Source organism: Panthera uncia (genome assembly GCF_023721935.1).
Source record: "Panthera uncia isolate 11264 chromosome D3 unlocalized genomic scaffold, Puncia_PCG_1.0 HiC_scaffold_8, whole genome shotgun sequence".
Classification (NCBI taxonomy): Eukaryota; Metazoa; Chordata; class Mammalia; order Carnivora; family Felidae; genus Panthera; species Panthera uncia.
In genome coordinates this window covers 49663177-49678863 of record NW_026057586.1, presented here as the reverse complement: position 1 = coordinate 49678863, position 15687 = coordinate 49663177, and the positions used below count along the sequence as shown (strand labels likewise).

At 36.8% G+C, this 15687-nt stretch overlaps 1 long non-coding RNA gene across 1 annotated transcript in view; it reads left to right on the top strand.

Annotated features, from left to right (window-relative positions):
- The window catches only part of LOC125914424 (uncharacterized), a 43876-nt gene extending 34182 nt beyond the window's left edge, over positions 1-9694 (top strand). The window contains exon 3 of the long non-coding RNA XR_007455297.1: positions 9380-9694. This is a non-coding gene — a long non-coding RNA (uncharacterized LOC125914424). The remainder of the gene's footprint in view (positions 1-9379) is intronic.
- The last annotated feature ends 5993 nt before the right edge of the window (positions 9695-15687 follow it).

Genomic DNA, 15687 nt, shown 5'->3' with positions numbered 1-15687 from the left:
TAAGAATTCTTTATATATTCTAGATACAAGTCCCTTATCAGATATATGATTAATACATACTTTCTCCCATTCTGTGAATTGTCTTTTCACTTCCTCAATTTTGTCTTTTGAAGCATGAAAGGTTTTAAATTTGATGAATTCCAATGTATTTATTTTTTCTTTTGTTGCTTGTGCTTTAGTGTAATCCACATCCATTTTAAAGGCAGGAAAACTGAGGTTCAATTTGCCTAATGTCATAAAATGAGTAAGTAGAAGAGCTGGGATTCAAACCCAAAAAGGCTGGTTCCAAAATTCCATGCACCTGACTGCTTCACTATGTTGCCTCCTGGAGATCTGTTTTTTTCTCAATCTGTTTTGTAATTTTAGAGGTAATCATTTTAACTGTAATTCCAAAATTCCATTTGTATCTTGTAGATACCTACTGGATGGAAGGCAACATGGATGAAATAACAAGGCATTCTTGCTTTATGTTTATCTTTTCAAATTGTTTTTACCATAAGAGCAACTTAACTCTCATAGTTTGTGATAAAAGAGTAAAATTAAATGCCACCACTGCAAAATATTTCAGCTTGCTATAATTTATAAATTGTTTATCAAATAGATAAACATGATCCAGCTCTACTTATTTGTCCAGCCTTATCTCTCTCTACTCTCTAACCACATTAATTGCCTTCTCTATTCCTAGAATATCCTGTTCCTATCATCTTACTTCTAACTCCTATCTACTTCAATTTTTTTTAATGTTTATTCATTTTTGAGAGAGAGAGAGAGAGAGAGAGACAAAGTGCAGGGGGGGGGGTTGGAACAGAGAGGGACACAGAATCCAAAGCAGGGTCCAGTCTCCAAGCTGTCAGCACAGAGCCTGATGCAGGGCTCAAACACACAAACCATGAGATCATGACCTGAGCCAAAGTTGAATGCTTAACCGACTGAGCCACCTAGGTGCCCCTAACTCCTACCTACTTCGGAGCTCAGCCTAAATTATCAATTTCTTAAGAAATTTGCTTCACTGCTTCTCCAATTTGATTAGACTTCCCTGATACATGCTTTCATAGCTCTCTATATTTTTCTTTGATGACACATACTATAATTATAATCAAGTTTTTTTCTTTCTTAATTTTTTAAAATTTTTTAAAATGTTTAAAAAACAGGTGCCTCCAGGCACCCTGTAATCATGTCTTTCTTTTCACATCTGTCTCCACCAACACATTTAAACTTGACAGGCACTTTAATGACTTACGCACCATTTTAACCCCAGCACCCAACAAAGGGCCTACCACATAGTGGTCACTTTGTTTTATTTTTTAATAAACTATTTGCATATAAAACTGATAACTTTAGAGCTAATAAGTTAAATTATTGGCCTGACTCTGCCAACTGGGAAATGGAAAATTGAGCAAATTTATTTATAGACCACTAAAATAATAGTATATTATTGAGTTTTAATTTTTTAAAAGGGTAATTTTTAGAAAAGGTAATAGTTCAGTGATTGAAAGTGTGCTTGTTTATATATATTCTGCCTTATGGTAATCAAGAATTGGGACATCTCAAAGAATTAACAAAATGATGTTGTCTAAAACTAGAATGGACAGCCTACCTTCTTTGCCTCCAGTCCTGTCCCTCCTATAGTGTTCACCTCCATCCCATTGTCTTCCTGAAGTCTTCTTTTTTGTCTGAAACTCCCAGTAACACTTCCCCTTTCACCGAATTTCTGCTGCAGTTAAAGTCCAAGGCCTCCAGGTCAACACTAGATCATATATATCGCCTTGTATTGTTCACAGTTATTTTCTTTCTTTTTTTTTTGTTCAGTTATTTTCAATGTTAGTCTTATCTCACCTTATTAGGTTATAAATCCCTCAAGGGGAGGAACCATATCTTTACGCTTCTATAACCCCACAGTGCCTACAGCAGTGCTGAGAACATGATACCTATACAATCAACACACATTGATTGGTTTGTGGGCAAAAGAATGAGTTAATCTGACAATATTGGTCCATATCAATCAAAGGCATATATATATATATACATATATATATGTATATATATACACATATATATGTATATGCTATATATATACTTTTGAATATATATACATACATATATATGTGTGTGTGTGTGTGTATATACATATATATATATATATATATATATATATATATATATATATAGTAATTCCTAGGAACAATGGAAGATCCCACTTTATGGGTACTGGGTTTGTTTAAACCTTTTCAGTACAGGCCTGTTCTCTAAAGTCAGCCTGGATCATCAATGACAGGGAAGGATAGAAGTTTCCTTTCTTCTTTTCAACATTTCTCAGGTCTTGCCATAAAACAGGCTAAGACATAATTAGAACTATCCACACTCTGGAATCAGCTTTTCTTTTTCTTTTTTTCCTAATGTTTATTTATTTATTTTGAGAGAGAGGGAGAGGGAGAGGGAGACAGAGAATCTCAAGCAGGCTGTGCACTGTCAGCCCTGAGCCCAATGCGGGGCTCAAACTCATGAACACTGAGATCACGACATGAACCAAAAGCAAGAGTCAGATACTTAACCAACTGAGCCACCCAGGCACCCCAGGAGTCAGCTTTTCTTTGAGAAAGATCATTTAACTTGAGTGTTAGAAAGCAGCTGCTTTGTATTTGGGGTCATGTACCTAATTAATCTGAGTCCAAACTAGTAGAATAAAACCAGGCTTCCATTTTATTATTGAGTAAACCAGTCTGATCTCCAAACAGATTCGGAGCATGACAGGTACTTGTTCTGCTGATTTGATGAGCTTCTCACTGATCCACTGGAATGCTGACAGGTTCAAGCAGAGTCCTTTGAGCAAGGGCAGCCTAGCTTACTGTGGACTCCTGGACAAGACTGCCATGTGCTAGCCATGAAAGCTGAGAGAGGGAAAATTCTGCACTGAAGGTAGAAAGAAGATGGAAAGTGGAGCTGCTCCTTTCCTAATCTTTTAGGCTGACCATTTCCCTCTGGTCATTCAACTGGTCACTTGTGAGGCATTCAAAAGTATTTCTTGAGAATCTGTGATGTGTCTAAAGTGACTGGAAAGACAAGTAAGAATTAGTTTTAGCAATCTGGGAGCTTGCAATCTGTTTAGGGAGATAAGATATACACAAGGGACAGGTAAGTAACGATAGAAGACAGAATTTGATTACATATTGATTGGGAAGGGCAAAATCACTGTGAATGGGAGCTGTCAGGGAAGACTTTGTAGGGTAGTGGAGACACTAAGGAACCTTGAAAGATCTATTTACAGTGATATTTTCATAGCCAGGTGATTACCAGGTAACTTACCCTCCCAAATCATTTAATTTACATCAGATGCCTAGTTACTTGATTTACATAAACCAATTTAAGAGTCAGGGAAGACTGAAGTGTGTAGTATTTTTCACTAAGAATCTAGCTGCAGAAACCAAGGCAAGGCTAGGTTGTTTTGGTCTATGATCACTGATATTTCAAAATAAAGTCTCAATAGGAAGAAATCATTGAAGCTATTTCGAAAATAAAAATACCATGTAGTTTATCTACCTCTCTAAATAAATAAAGGACTATTTCTGTAAGCAAATCACTTTATCTCTGGGCTCTCACTTTCTATAAAAATGAGGACATTAGTCTAGAGCAAGTTTCCCCAAAGAGATTCTGCAAAATGTTAATAAACATTATGCAAACAAACAAACAAACAAGTCTCTCTGATCATGTAAGTTTCGGAAACATTGGATTAAACAAAGTTATACTGGCTTCTTATAGAATTTCTTGCAGCTTTTAATATGATTATTGAATTATGAGTTTTCAAGATGAGGATAGAGCATAAATCATTTCCCAAACTTATCTGACTATTGAATAACTTTTTCATAAAACATCATGTAAGACTATGTTCTGAAAACTACATTCAGGAAATAAGAATGCTTTTTCTGGATTAAAAAATGCTATCATTCCATATTTGTAAATTGAATGTATATTTGTAGATCTATATAAAACCTAATTATTTTGCTAGTGTAATTTCACTTTGAATTGTTAAGAACCATATGATTTTTATGCATTGCAAACTTAAGGAACATGTTCATTTTTTTCCTCAAGTAACCCAAGCTAAAATGCAGTTATGGGTAAATCAATATTACACTAAAACACCAAAATGGTGCCACGTACATGACTGAAGATCAATAACTGTTTTGGGTATTAATTATATAGCCTCTTGATTCTCTAGTGTTCTCTCTAAGGATACTGCCTTAGAGACTAGTTTTTGTGCTTAAATTTTTCCATTAAATGGGCTCTGTTTGATACATGGTGGAAAATTACCTGATTAAAACAATAGTTACGTCTAAGAAAAGTTACCTTTTTATTAAATAAGACCTAGAGCTTTATTTATGATTTTGCCATCTGATAACTGCTGGGAAGTTGTTTTTTTTTTAAGAGATTGGGGGGAAAATGTTGCCAAGTTACCCTTGTTTGTTTCAAGAATCTGCAAACACTCACTTTTACATTAGAAAAAACTTACCCTGCATTGAGATGTCATAGGCTCTGAGGTTTTGTAAAACTCCTGCTGATTGACCCTACCCTTGACCTTAGCTCTAAAGCCTAGCTCCCTTCTGACATGCTGGTGTAGAGAATTTATTTATTTTAACAGTAGGGATCCAGAATTCCAGAAATATTCTTACAAAAAGCCCCAAGATGTATTTACCAAATCTTCAGCTCCACAAGACTGAGAGGCCTCCACTAACACAAAGTGACTAATAGTGGATGGTTGCTATCATGGGATCCATGAATATGAGTCAGCTTTAAGAAGTAGGACCTAGAAGGGTGTGAAAGAGCTCCACTAGAAATGGCCTTTTTGATCATTAAGGAAAAATGAAAATAGACATACTTTAATAGCAGAGGCCTTTTGGTAAAAGGAGTCAGTGCTGCAGTTCCATAAGTAATTTAGGTAATAGTTAACAAGGCAGGAGGGGGGTGGGAAGTTGCACGGCCAAGTCTCTATTTGATCTGCCTGCCTCTATCACATTCTCTCCCATAAATCCTGCTAATTTTACTATAGAATCATAAAGTGCAGCTTACTACGCATTTTGACTTTTCAAAAAAAACTTTTTTTTCATTTGATTGGATAACATGCTCATTAAACATTTGTAAGATGTTAAGAAGTACAAAAAGGAAAAGGGGAAAATTACCCAGATGATACTATTCAAACACAGCTGCTATTAATAATTTAGTAAATTTCTCTTAGCTTTTTTTAGGGGGGGGCAGTCTCTTTTTTATGATTTTGTAATGATTTTCATAAATAATTTCCTAAGTTTTAAAATACATTGTTATAAAGATTTTCCCTAGTATTCAATAAATTATCCTCAGATTGTATTATAAAAGTTTTAAAGCATGGGAAGAGTTGAAAACATTTTACTGTGAACACCATATTCTCATAGCTTAGATGCTGTTTATCTCTCTCCATTTATCAGTCCATCTTAGTCTTTATGCATTTCAAAGTAACCTTATAGATATTAATTTCATGGGTAGTCCTTGGAGTGAAATATAATTTAAAAATTATTTTCCTATTATTGACTGATGGCTTACTTTTCATTTTCCACTATTTTACACAAGGCTTCATAAGAAGAATATACTTCTAAGATTTAATAATAGTTTCTGCCATAATGAGAGGCAATGCCAAAAAAAGTAGATAGAGACCATACTGTCTCTATCTGGCTTTGAATCCTGGGGAAATAATACCAAAATGTAGTGTGAGCAGCCACATTCTTAGAATCAGGTAGATCAGATAATTTGCAGGTAATGGACCCCGGGAAAAGTACTGAACTTTTCTGAGGTTCTGTTTCCTCACCTGTCAAGTGAAGAGAGTATTACTATCTTATAGGGTAATTGTGAGGATTAAGTAACATATATGCAATCTATCTGTATTTTGTAAATAAAAGATTTCCCAAAAGTTTCATGAAAAATTCAGGGTGAGTTCACAGTAGGGGAGACACATGATCTTCCCTGGACTTTAGGTGGCTTAATCTTGCAGAATTATGTGTGATGGATAATAGTGGGGAGGAAAAGTTATAAAGAGGTAGGTTTAACTCAATTTAACAAACATTTAGTGAGTAGGTATGAAATGCAAAGCTAGATGCTAGATGCTTTGGGAGTTTAGAGCAGAGTGAGATCTTGACAGTTACCACAAAGACTTGTCACTGGTAAAACAATGATGTAAAGTAGTTATGCAACAGAGCAGAATCCATCTGTCCATCATCCACCCAGTGAATATTAACTTTCCTCCTGCCCTATGCCAGTCATGGTTCTAGGTGCTGAAGATAAAGCATGGGGGAAAAAAACAGACAAAAATCCTTACCCTCATGTAGCACCCTTTCTAGGGGATAAGATAGATAATATACAAATAAATGAAAAATAAAATATAGTAATTAAGTACCTTGAAAAAAATGTCAAGGAATAAAGCAGTGTAAAGCAGTAACAAGAATGCTATTTTATATAGCCTTTCAGAGACAGTGTTGTTTAAGCAGAGAAATGAAAAAATATTAAGAGGTGAACAGATTTCAGGGTAGGATTAACTGAACTGGCCAAGACCCTGAGGCAGGAGTGGGCTTAAAGGAACCTTAGGGAGGGTGATGAATGTGCTTGGAGCTGAGGGAGGACATGGAAGGAAATCAGGTTGGAGAGATAGCAGGGCTCTGGTGGGACTATTTAGGCTTTGGTAAGGAGATTGGCTTTAATTCTAAGTAACACAGGGAACCAATTGGGGGTTTTGATAGGTGAGTAATATGATCCATCTCAAATTTTAAGAGGTGATCCCTTTGACTGCTTTTTTGGAGGACTGGCATACCTCATTTTATTGCACTTCACTTTATTGAGATTTGCAGATACTGCATTCTTAACAGATTGAAGGTTTGTGGCAACCTTGCATGGAGTAAGTCTATCAGCACAATTTTTCCAACAGCATTTGCTTACTTTGTGCCTCTGTGTCACATTTTGATAATTCTCATAATATTTCAAACTTTTTCATTATTATATTTGTTATGGTGATCTGTGATCAGTGATCTGTGATGTTACTATGGTAATTGTTTTGCAGTGTCACAAAACACCCATAGAAGACAGGGATCTTAATTGATAAATGTTTGTGCTCTGACTCTTCCACCCACTGGCCATTCCCCCATCTCTCTCCCTCTCCTTGGGCCTCCCTATTCCCTGAGATACAACAATATTGAAAGTAGACCAATTAATAACTATCCTACAATGGCTTCTAAGTGTTCAGGTGAAATGAAAAGCTACACGTCTCTTACCTTAAATCAAGAGCTAGAAATGATTAAGCTTAGTGAGGAAGGCATGTTGGCAAGAGGCTAGGTCTCTTATGCCAAATAGTAAGCCATGTTATGAATGCAAAGAAAGGTTCTTGAAGGACATTAAAAGTGCTAACCCAGTGAATGCATCAATGATAAGAAAGTGAAACAGCGTTATTGCTGATATGGAGAAAGTTTGAGTGGTCTGGATAGAAGACCAAACCAGCCATAACATTCCCTTAAGCCACAGCCCAATCCAGAGCAAGATGGATAACTCTCATCAATTCTGAGAAGGCTGAGAGAGGTGAGGAAGCCCCAGAAGAAAAGTTGGAAGAGAGCAGGGTTGGATATACGGTTTAAGGAAACAAGCCATTTCCATAACATCAAGGTGCAAGGTGAAGCAACAAATTCTGATGTAGAAACCATAGCAAGTTATCTGGAAGATCTAACTAAGATCATTACTGAAGGTGGCTACACTAAACAACAGGTTTTCAGTGCAGATGAAATAGCCTTCTATCAGAAGAAAATGCCATCTTGGCCTTTCACAGTTAGTGAGAAGTCAATGCCTGGCTTCAAAGCTTCAAAGGACAAATTGACTCTCTTGTTAGGGGCTACTGTAGTTGGTGACTTTAAGTTGAAGCCAACGCCCTTCTGAAAGTCCCAAGTCCCTTAAGAATTATGTGAAATCTACTCTTCCCGTGTTCTATAAATGGAACAACAAAGCCTGGATGATAGCATGTCTGTTTATAACATGGTTTACTGGATATCTTAAGCCCACTGATGAGACCTGCTGTTGAGAAGAAAAGATTCCTTTCAAAATATTACTGCTCATTGACAATGTACCTAGTCACCCAAGAGCTCTTATGGAAATGTACAATAAGATGAATGTGGTTTTCATGCCTGCCAACACAGCATCCATTCTGTAGCCTGGGGATCAAGCAGTAATTTTGACTTTCAAGTCTTATTATTTACGAAAATACATTTTGTAAGGCCATAGCTGCCATAGACAGTGATATCTTTGATGGATCTGGGAAAATTCAATGGAAAACCTTCTGGGAAGGGTTTACTGTTCTAGATGCCATTAAGAACATTCATGATTCATAGGAAGACATCAAAATATCAAAATTACCAGGAGTTTGTAAGAAGTTGATTCCAACCTTCATAGATAACTTTAGGTGTGCAAGACTTCAGTGGAGTAAGACACTGCAGACGTGGTGCAAATAGGAGGAGAATGAGAGTTAGAAGTGGAGCCTGAAGATATGACCAAATTGCTGAATCTTATGATAAAACTTTCACAGATGATGAGTTGCTTCTTTTTTTTAATTTTTATTTATTTTATTGTTATTATTTTTTATTTTAGAGAGAGAAAGTGCAAGTGGGGGAGAGGAGCAGAGAGAGAGAGAGAGAGAGAGAGAGAATCAGCATGGAGCCTGATGTGGGGCTCGATCCCATGACAGTAGGATCATGATCTGAGTTGAAATCAAGAGTCAGATGCTCAACCAACTGAGCCACCCAGGCACCCCAGGAGTTGCTTCTAATGGATGAGCAAAGAGAGTTGTTTCTTGAGATAGAAACTACTCCTGGTTAAGATGTCATGAAGATTATTGAAATGACAACAAAGGATTTTAAATATTCCAGAGTAAACATTAAAAAAACAAAACAAAAACCCAAAAAAACAAAAAAGGGGCACCTAGATGGCTCAGTCGGTTGAGCATCCGACTTTGGCTCAGGTCATGATCTCGCAGTCCATGAATTTGAGCCCCACATCAGGCTCAGTGCTAACAGCTTGGATCTGGAACCTGCTACAGATTCTGTGTTTCCCTCTCTCTCTCTCTCTCTCTCTCTCTCTGTGTGTCCCTCCCCCTCTCACACTCTGTCTCCATCTCTCTCCCAAGAATGAATAAACATTAAAAATATTAAAAACTAAATATTCCAAAAACAGTTGTGAAGGCAGTGGCAGGGTTTGCGATGATTGACTCCAATTTTGAAAGACGTTCTACTGTGGGCAGAATGCTATCAAACAGCATCACAGGCTACAGAGAAATTGGTCATGAAAAAAAGAGTCACTCAATCCAGTAAACTTCTCGTCTTATTTTAAGAAATTGCCACAGCCACCTTCACCTTCAACAACCACTGCCCTGATGAGTCAGCAGTCATCAACATGGAGGTGAGAGCTTCAACCAGGAAAAAGATTGACTCACTGAAAGCTCCAATGATGGTTCACATTTTTTAGCAATAAAACATTTTTAAATTAAGGTATGTACATTGTTTTTTTTTTTAGACATAATACTGTTGCACACTTAATAGACTATAATATAGTGTAAAGATAACTTTTGTACATACTGGGAAATGAAAAAAATTATTTGACTCACTTTATTGCAGTATTTGCTTTATTGCTGTGGTCTGGAACAAAACCTGCAATATCTCTAAGGTATGCCTGTACAGACTGGGCAGGGGGCTTGGGTAGGGCAAGTGAGTGGAAACTAGGAGGCCATTGCAAATGTCCAGCAGTTTCAACACAAAGTGGTAAAAGTATAGGGAGTGAGAAGTGGTCATATTGGGGATATTATTAAGGCAGAGTCAAAAAGATTTCTTGATGGATTGAATGTGGGTATGAATGAATGTAAGGATCAGGGACGCCTGGGTGGCTCAGTTGGTTAAGCGTCTGCCTTCAACTGAGGTCATGATCTCTCAGTTCATGAGTTCAAGCCCTGCATTGGGCTCCATGCTGTCAGCTCAGAGCCTGGAGCCTGCTTTGGATTCTGTGTCTCTCTCTCTCTCTGTCCATACCAGGCTCTCTCTCTCTCTCTCTCTGTCCCTCTCTCTCTCTCTGTCTCAGAAATAAACATTAGAAAATATTGAATAAATGCAAGGATCAAGGATGACTCTGGATTTTTACATGGAATGATATGAGTGCTTTAAGTTCATAGAAAAATAAGCAAAGTGTTATGGCAGCACATAGAACAAGCAATTACTTTTGACTGGGATTATCAAGGGAGTGTAGATGAGCATTGAAGGGTAAATATCCTTGGATTCAACAGGCATGTAGGGTGCAAAATTTAGAGAGGCCCTCACTCTCAGGGCAGTGGAGATGCAGGGCTGGCACCTGAGTGAGTGTTTCCTTATCTTTTGCACCCTCAGGGCCTTGTTAGCCTCACCCTAGTCCCAGCTCTGGTACTCAAAGAAGAGGTAAGTGAACATTCAGGCTAGAGAAATGTCAGGAACAAAGAGAGGAGATAGAAGAAGCCTGCAAAGAGATTGCTGCAATTTTCTGGACGAGAAGTTAAGTGTTGGGATTCCAGAGAAGTTTCTAGGCTCTCTATCCTCTCTCACTCCCTCTCTCTTTTTTTGGCAGGCCCCAAGGGCAGCCTTCTTGTCTTTCCGTTTTTTATGTTGCCATTGCCTCCACATCCTTTTGTAATTTTCTTTCACAAGACTAGCTGTAGAGATAAGTCTGCTTTCCATAAATTCCTTCTTCCTCAGATGTCCAAAGGCAAAAACCTGGTCCTTGTTGTTTTTGGGGTTTTGTTTTTTTGTTTTTTTTGAGTTTATCATTAATCACTAAAGAATTGAATACACATAGAGATGTTACAAAGTGAAGAAATTCTTAATATCCCAAAATATAAAGTGTTCATTCAACTTAATAGCAAAAACACCCGCAATCTGATTAAAAAATGAGCAGAGAATCTGAATAGACATTTTCCCAAAGAAGACATACAGATGGCCAGTAGGTACATGAAAAAGTGGTCAACATCACTAATCATCAGGGAAATGCAAATCACAACCACAATGAGATACCACCTCACACATGTCAGAATTGCTGTTATCAGAAAAAAGCACTAACAAATGCTGGCATAGATGTAGAGAAAAGGGAGCCCTCACACACTATCAGTGTAAGGGATTGTAAATTGGTGCAGCCACTATGGAGAATAGTATGCAGGTTCCTCAAAAAATTAAAAATAGAACTACCGTATTACCCAGCGATTCCACTTTTGGGTATTTATTTTAAAAAATGAAAACACCAACTCAAAAAGATATATACACCTCCATGTTCTTTGCAGCATTATTTACAATAGCCAAGGTATGGAAATATTTCAAGTGTCCATTGACAGATGAATAAAGAAAATGTGGTATATATAAACCATGGGATATTATTCAGCCATAAAAAGAATGAAATCTTGCCATCTGTGACAACATGAATGGATCTTGAAAACATCATGCTAAGTGAAGTAAGTCAGACATAGAAAGAGAAATACTATATGTCCTCACTTACATGTGGAATCTAATCCCTCCTCCCCCCCCCCAAAAAAAAAAAAAAAAAACAAGCTCAAGATACAGAGAACAAATTGGTGGTTGCCAGAGGTGGGATGGGGGTAAGGGCAAAATAGGTAAAGGGAATCAAAAGATACACATTTCCAGCTATAAAATAAGTCACAAGGATGTAATATACAGCATGACAACTATAGTAAATAATAATGTATTGCATATTTGAAGGTTGCTAAGAGAGTAGATCTTAAAGGTTCTCATCATAAGAAAAAATAATCTGTAATGATATGTGGTGACAGATATGAACTAAATTTATGTGGTGATCATTTTGCAATATATACAAATGATGAATCATTCTGTTGTACATCTGAAACAAATTTAAGGTATATCAATTATGCTTCAATTTAAAAAATTGTATTGGCAAAAAAAGAGAATATTCTTAAAGTTTTTAACAATTTTAGATATGACTCTGTACCTTAGATGGTCATAGACATGAAGCAGGGAGAAATCCCTGTATTAGCTTTCTCAGGCTGCCACAGATTGGGTAACCACAGGTCGGGTAACATAAACAACAGAAATTTATTGTCTCACAGTTCTGCTGGAAATCCAACATCAAAGTGTCAGCAAGTTTGGTTCCTTCTAAAAGTTGTTAGGGAAAACCTGTTCCATGCCTCTCTGCTAGCTTCTGGTGGTTTGCTGGCAATTTTTGATGTTTTTTGATTTGTAGATGTATTACCCAATCATATATCTTCATATGGTGTTCTCCCTGTGTGCATGTCTGTGTCCATATTTTTCTTTTTTATAAGGAATTCAGTCATATTGAATTAGAACTCTACCCTACTCCAGTCTGAACTCATCCTAACTTAACTAATTGCATCTACAACAATCCTATTTCAAAATAAGGTCACATTCTAAGGTATTGGGGGTTAGGACTTCAACATATGAATTTTGGGAGGACATAATTGAACCCATAAGAATCTCCCTCTGCAATTTTTTTATCCCTGAAGATAGTTCACCAGATGGCCTCTCCTTTAACATATAAGACCTAAGATCCTGTAAGGCTAATTTTGCACTCTTTCTTAAAGACAAAGAGAAGCCCCTGAAATGTTCTTGGAGGCAGAGTAGACTCTGGAGATAGACTGTCCCAGTTCACATATCTCAGCTACACCACATATTAACAGTAGCACCAGGAAAAAAAATCATTTAACTTGTGTCTTAGTTTCCTTTTGTGTAAAATGAGGATAAAAATAGTAGTTACCACACAAGATTATAAGAATGAAATTAGTTAAGGGGCACGAGTGTGGCTCAGTTGGTTAAGTCTCCTACTCTTGATTTCAACTGAGGTCATGATCTCACAGTTTGTGAGTTCAAGCCCTGCCTCAGGCTCTGCGCTGATAGTGTGGAGCCTGCTTGGGATTCTCGCACTCTCCCTCTCTCCTAATGAAAAAATAAGTTGATTTGTTAAAAAAAAAAAGTATGAAATTAGGTAAAACATAAAAAGAGCTTAAAAGAGTGCCTGACATGAGACTATATAAAAATTGCCATACATATATTTTAAACAGGGTAGGAATGTGATCAGATTTTTATTTTTTTATTTAAAAAATGTTTATTTATTTTGAGAGAGAGAAAGAGCACACATGCACACAAATGGGGGATGGGCAGAGAGAGAGAGTGGGAGAGAGAATCCCACGCAGGCTCTGCACTGTCAGCACAGAGCCTGATGTGGGGCTTGAATTCATGAACCATGAGATCATGACCTGAGCCAAAATCAAGAGTCCGATGCTTAACTGACTGAGCCACTCAGCCACCCCAAATTTATTTTTATTTGGAAAGATTTTTAAATCATCAAGTAGATTCACTTTAGTTATCTTTTTATAATTAATTTATAGTTTTTCTATGTTAGGGTCAAAAACTATGGCTCAGCACTAAGATTTCCATTCTTCAGCATTTGATAAGATTTTCTTTCTGGCTTAGAACATTTTCGTACTGTTAAGTATTTTTGGACTTTATAGAAAAGAATGCATACGCTATGGTTTTAGAGTTCAAAGTTATCTGTATATACCACATATGTGTTTCATTGTGTTATCCAAATCTTTTCCTATTTATTTTTGAGCTATGAGATATGTGAAATTTCTAGAGAAAGGGATTTAAATGTTTAAAATAAATTCTTTTATTCCCATCAGTTTTTTTAAAAAAAATATTTTGGTACTATGTATTTGCACTTTGGAATTCGTAGATCAGGGTTTGAGATCCATGACCATCTACACTGTATGATATTGAGGACATCTAATCTCTCTAAAGCCTTGTTCAGCATCTGCAAAGCTTAAGTGTTAATTACAGTCACTCCATAGCTTGTGAGGATTACTTGAGAAAATTCTCAGTTAAGTGGCTGGCATAGAGTGAGTGTTCAATAAATATTCACGGGGCGCCTTGGTGGCTCAGTCAGCTAAGCATCCGACTTTGGCTCAGGTCATGATCTCATGGTTTGTGATTTCAAGCCCCACATTGGACTCTGTGCTGACAGCTCAGAGCCTGGAGCCTGCTTTGGATTCTGTGACTCCCTCTCTCTCTGTCCTTCTCCCATTCATGCCTTATCTCTCTCAAAAATAAATAAACATTTTAAAATGTTTTTAATTTTTTTTTTCAACGTTTTTTATTTATTTTTGGGACAGAGAGAGACAGAGCATGAACGCGGGAGGGGCAGAGAGAGAGGGAGACACAGAATCGGAAACAGGCTCCAGGCTCCGAGCCATCAGCCCAGAGCCTGAAGCGGGGCTCGAACTCACGGACCGCGAGATCGTGACCTGGCTGAAGTCGGACGCTTAACCGACTGCGCCACCCAGGCGCCCCTAAAATGTTTTTAAATAAATAAAATTTCACTATTCTTATTGTACCTTTTATCAGAGTAAATTAGTTTTATTGTCCTACTTGATGCTTACTTTTTAATCATGAATTTTACTTTGGTTTTATTTCATTTCGATTTTATTTTTACTTGATTTTATTTTGCTACTTTATATCACTTCTTTTTGTCTGCATTTTCTTGTAACTTTATTTGCCACCCATTTATTTCCAATCTTTCTGTGTTGTTTTGTTTCAGGTATTGATCATAAGGAGAATAGAGTTAAATTTTCTTTTTTTTTTTCCACTCAGAGATTTTTGTCTTTCTATAGGAAAAATTAGCCTGCTTGATTTATTGTTATTAATGCTGAGAATGTATTCATACATCTTGTTTTCTTTCTATTATGCTTTATTGTTTTTCCTCTTTACCTGACTTGTGATTTTGGTTAAGTTTTCTTTGTATGTTTTTTCCTTCAAATTATTTGAATGTTTTACAACCAATTGTGGTCATTATCATTAAATTAAAAAAAATTGAACCAATATATACTGTATCTATTCCTTATGCCCCAATATTCTCCCCAGACATGTTGAGACTTTTAAGAGTTATAATTCTCCTTCCAGGGACCCATATATCCCATATTTGTTGAAATAAACTGGAATTTTAACATAGGAAACTATGTTATGAACCCTGTGTTAATATGTACATTAGATTTTATGGAAGCATTATCAATAATTATTTATATTTTACTGGGTTTTTATTCTCCAGTGTTTTTTATGTATTCTAATTTCCTTTTTATTGGGTCTTTTATTTAATTACAAGAAACATCAAATGCATCATAAAGAAACTTAATAATAAGTAGAATTTTGGCTCATTTAACAGAGTTCTGAGGCAACTTTAAAACACAGTTTGAGGGGCACCTGGGTGGCTCAGTCGGTTGAGCACCCAACATTTGTTTTCAGCCCAGGTCATGATCCCAGGGTCCTGAGATGGAGCCCTGTGTTGGTTTCTGAGCTGACGGCACAGAGGCTGCTTGGGATTGTCTCTCTCCCTCTCTCTCTCTGTCCCTTCCCTGCTCTTACCCTCTCTTTCAGGATAAATAAATAAATAAAACATTTAAAAAACAACACAGTTTGATGAGGGCTTTAACTATAGTTTTGATTTTCTCAAATCTGTCTTCTTCCTTGTGTTAGCTTCCTTCCTGGCATCAGAATGGTTGCAGCAATTTAGGCTTCACAAAAGCACATCACACAATGAGAAAGGGAGAATTGTTTTCCCCCAATCATTAAATAAAGAGTTGCCCTT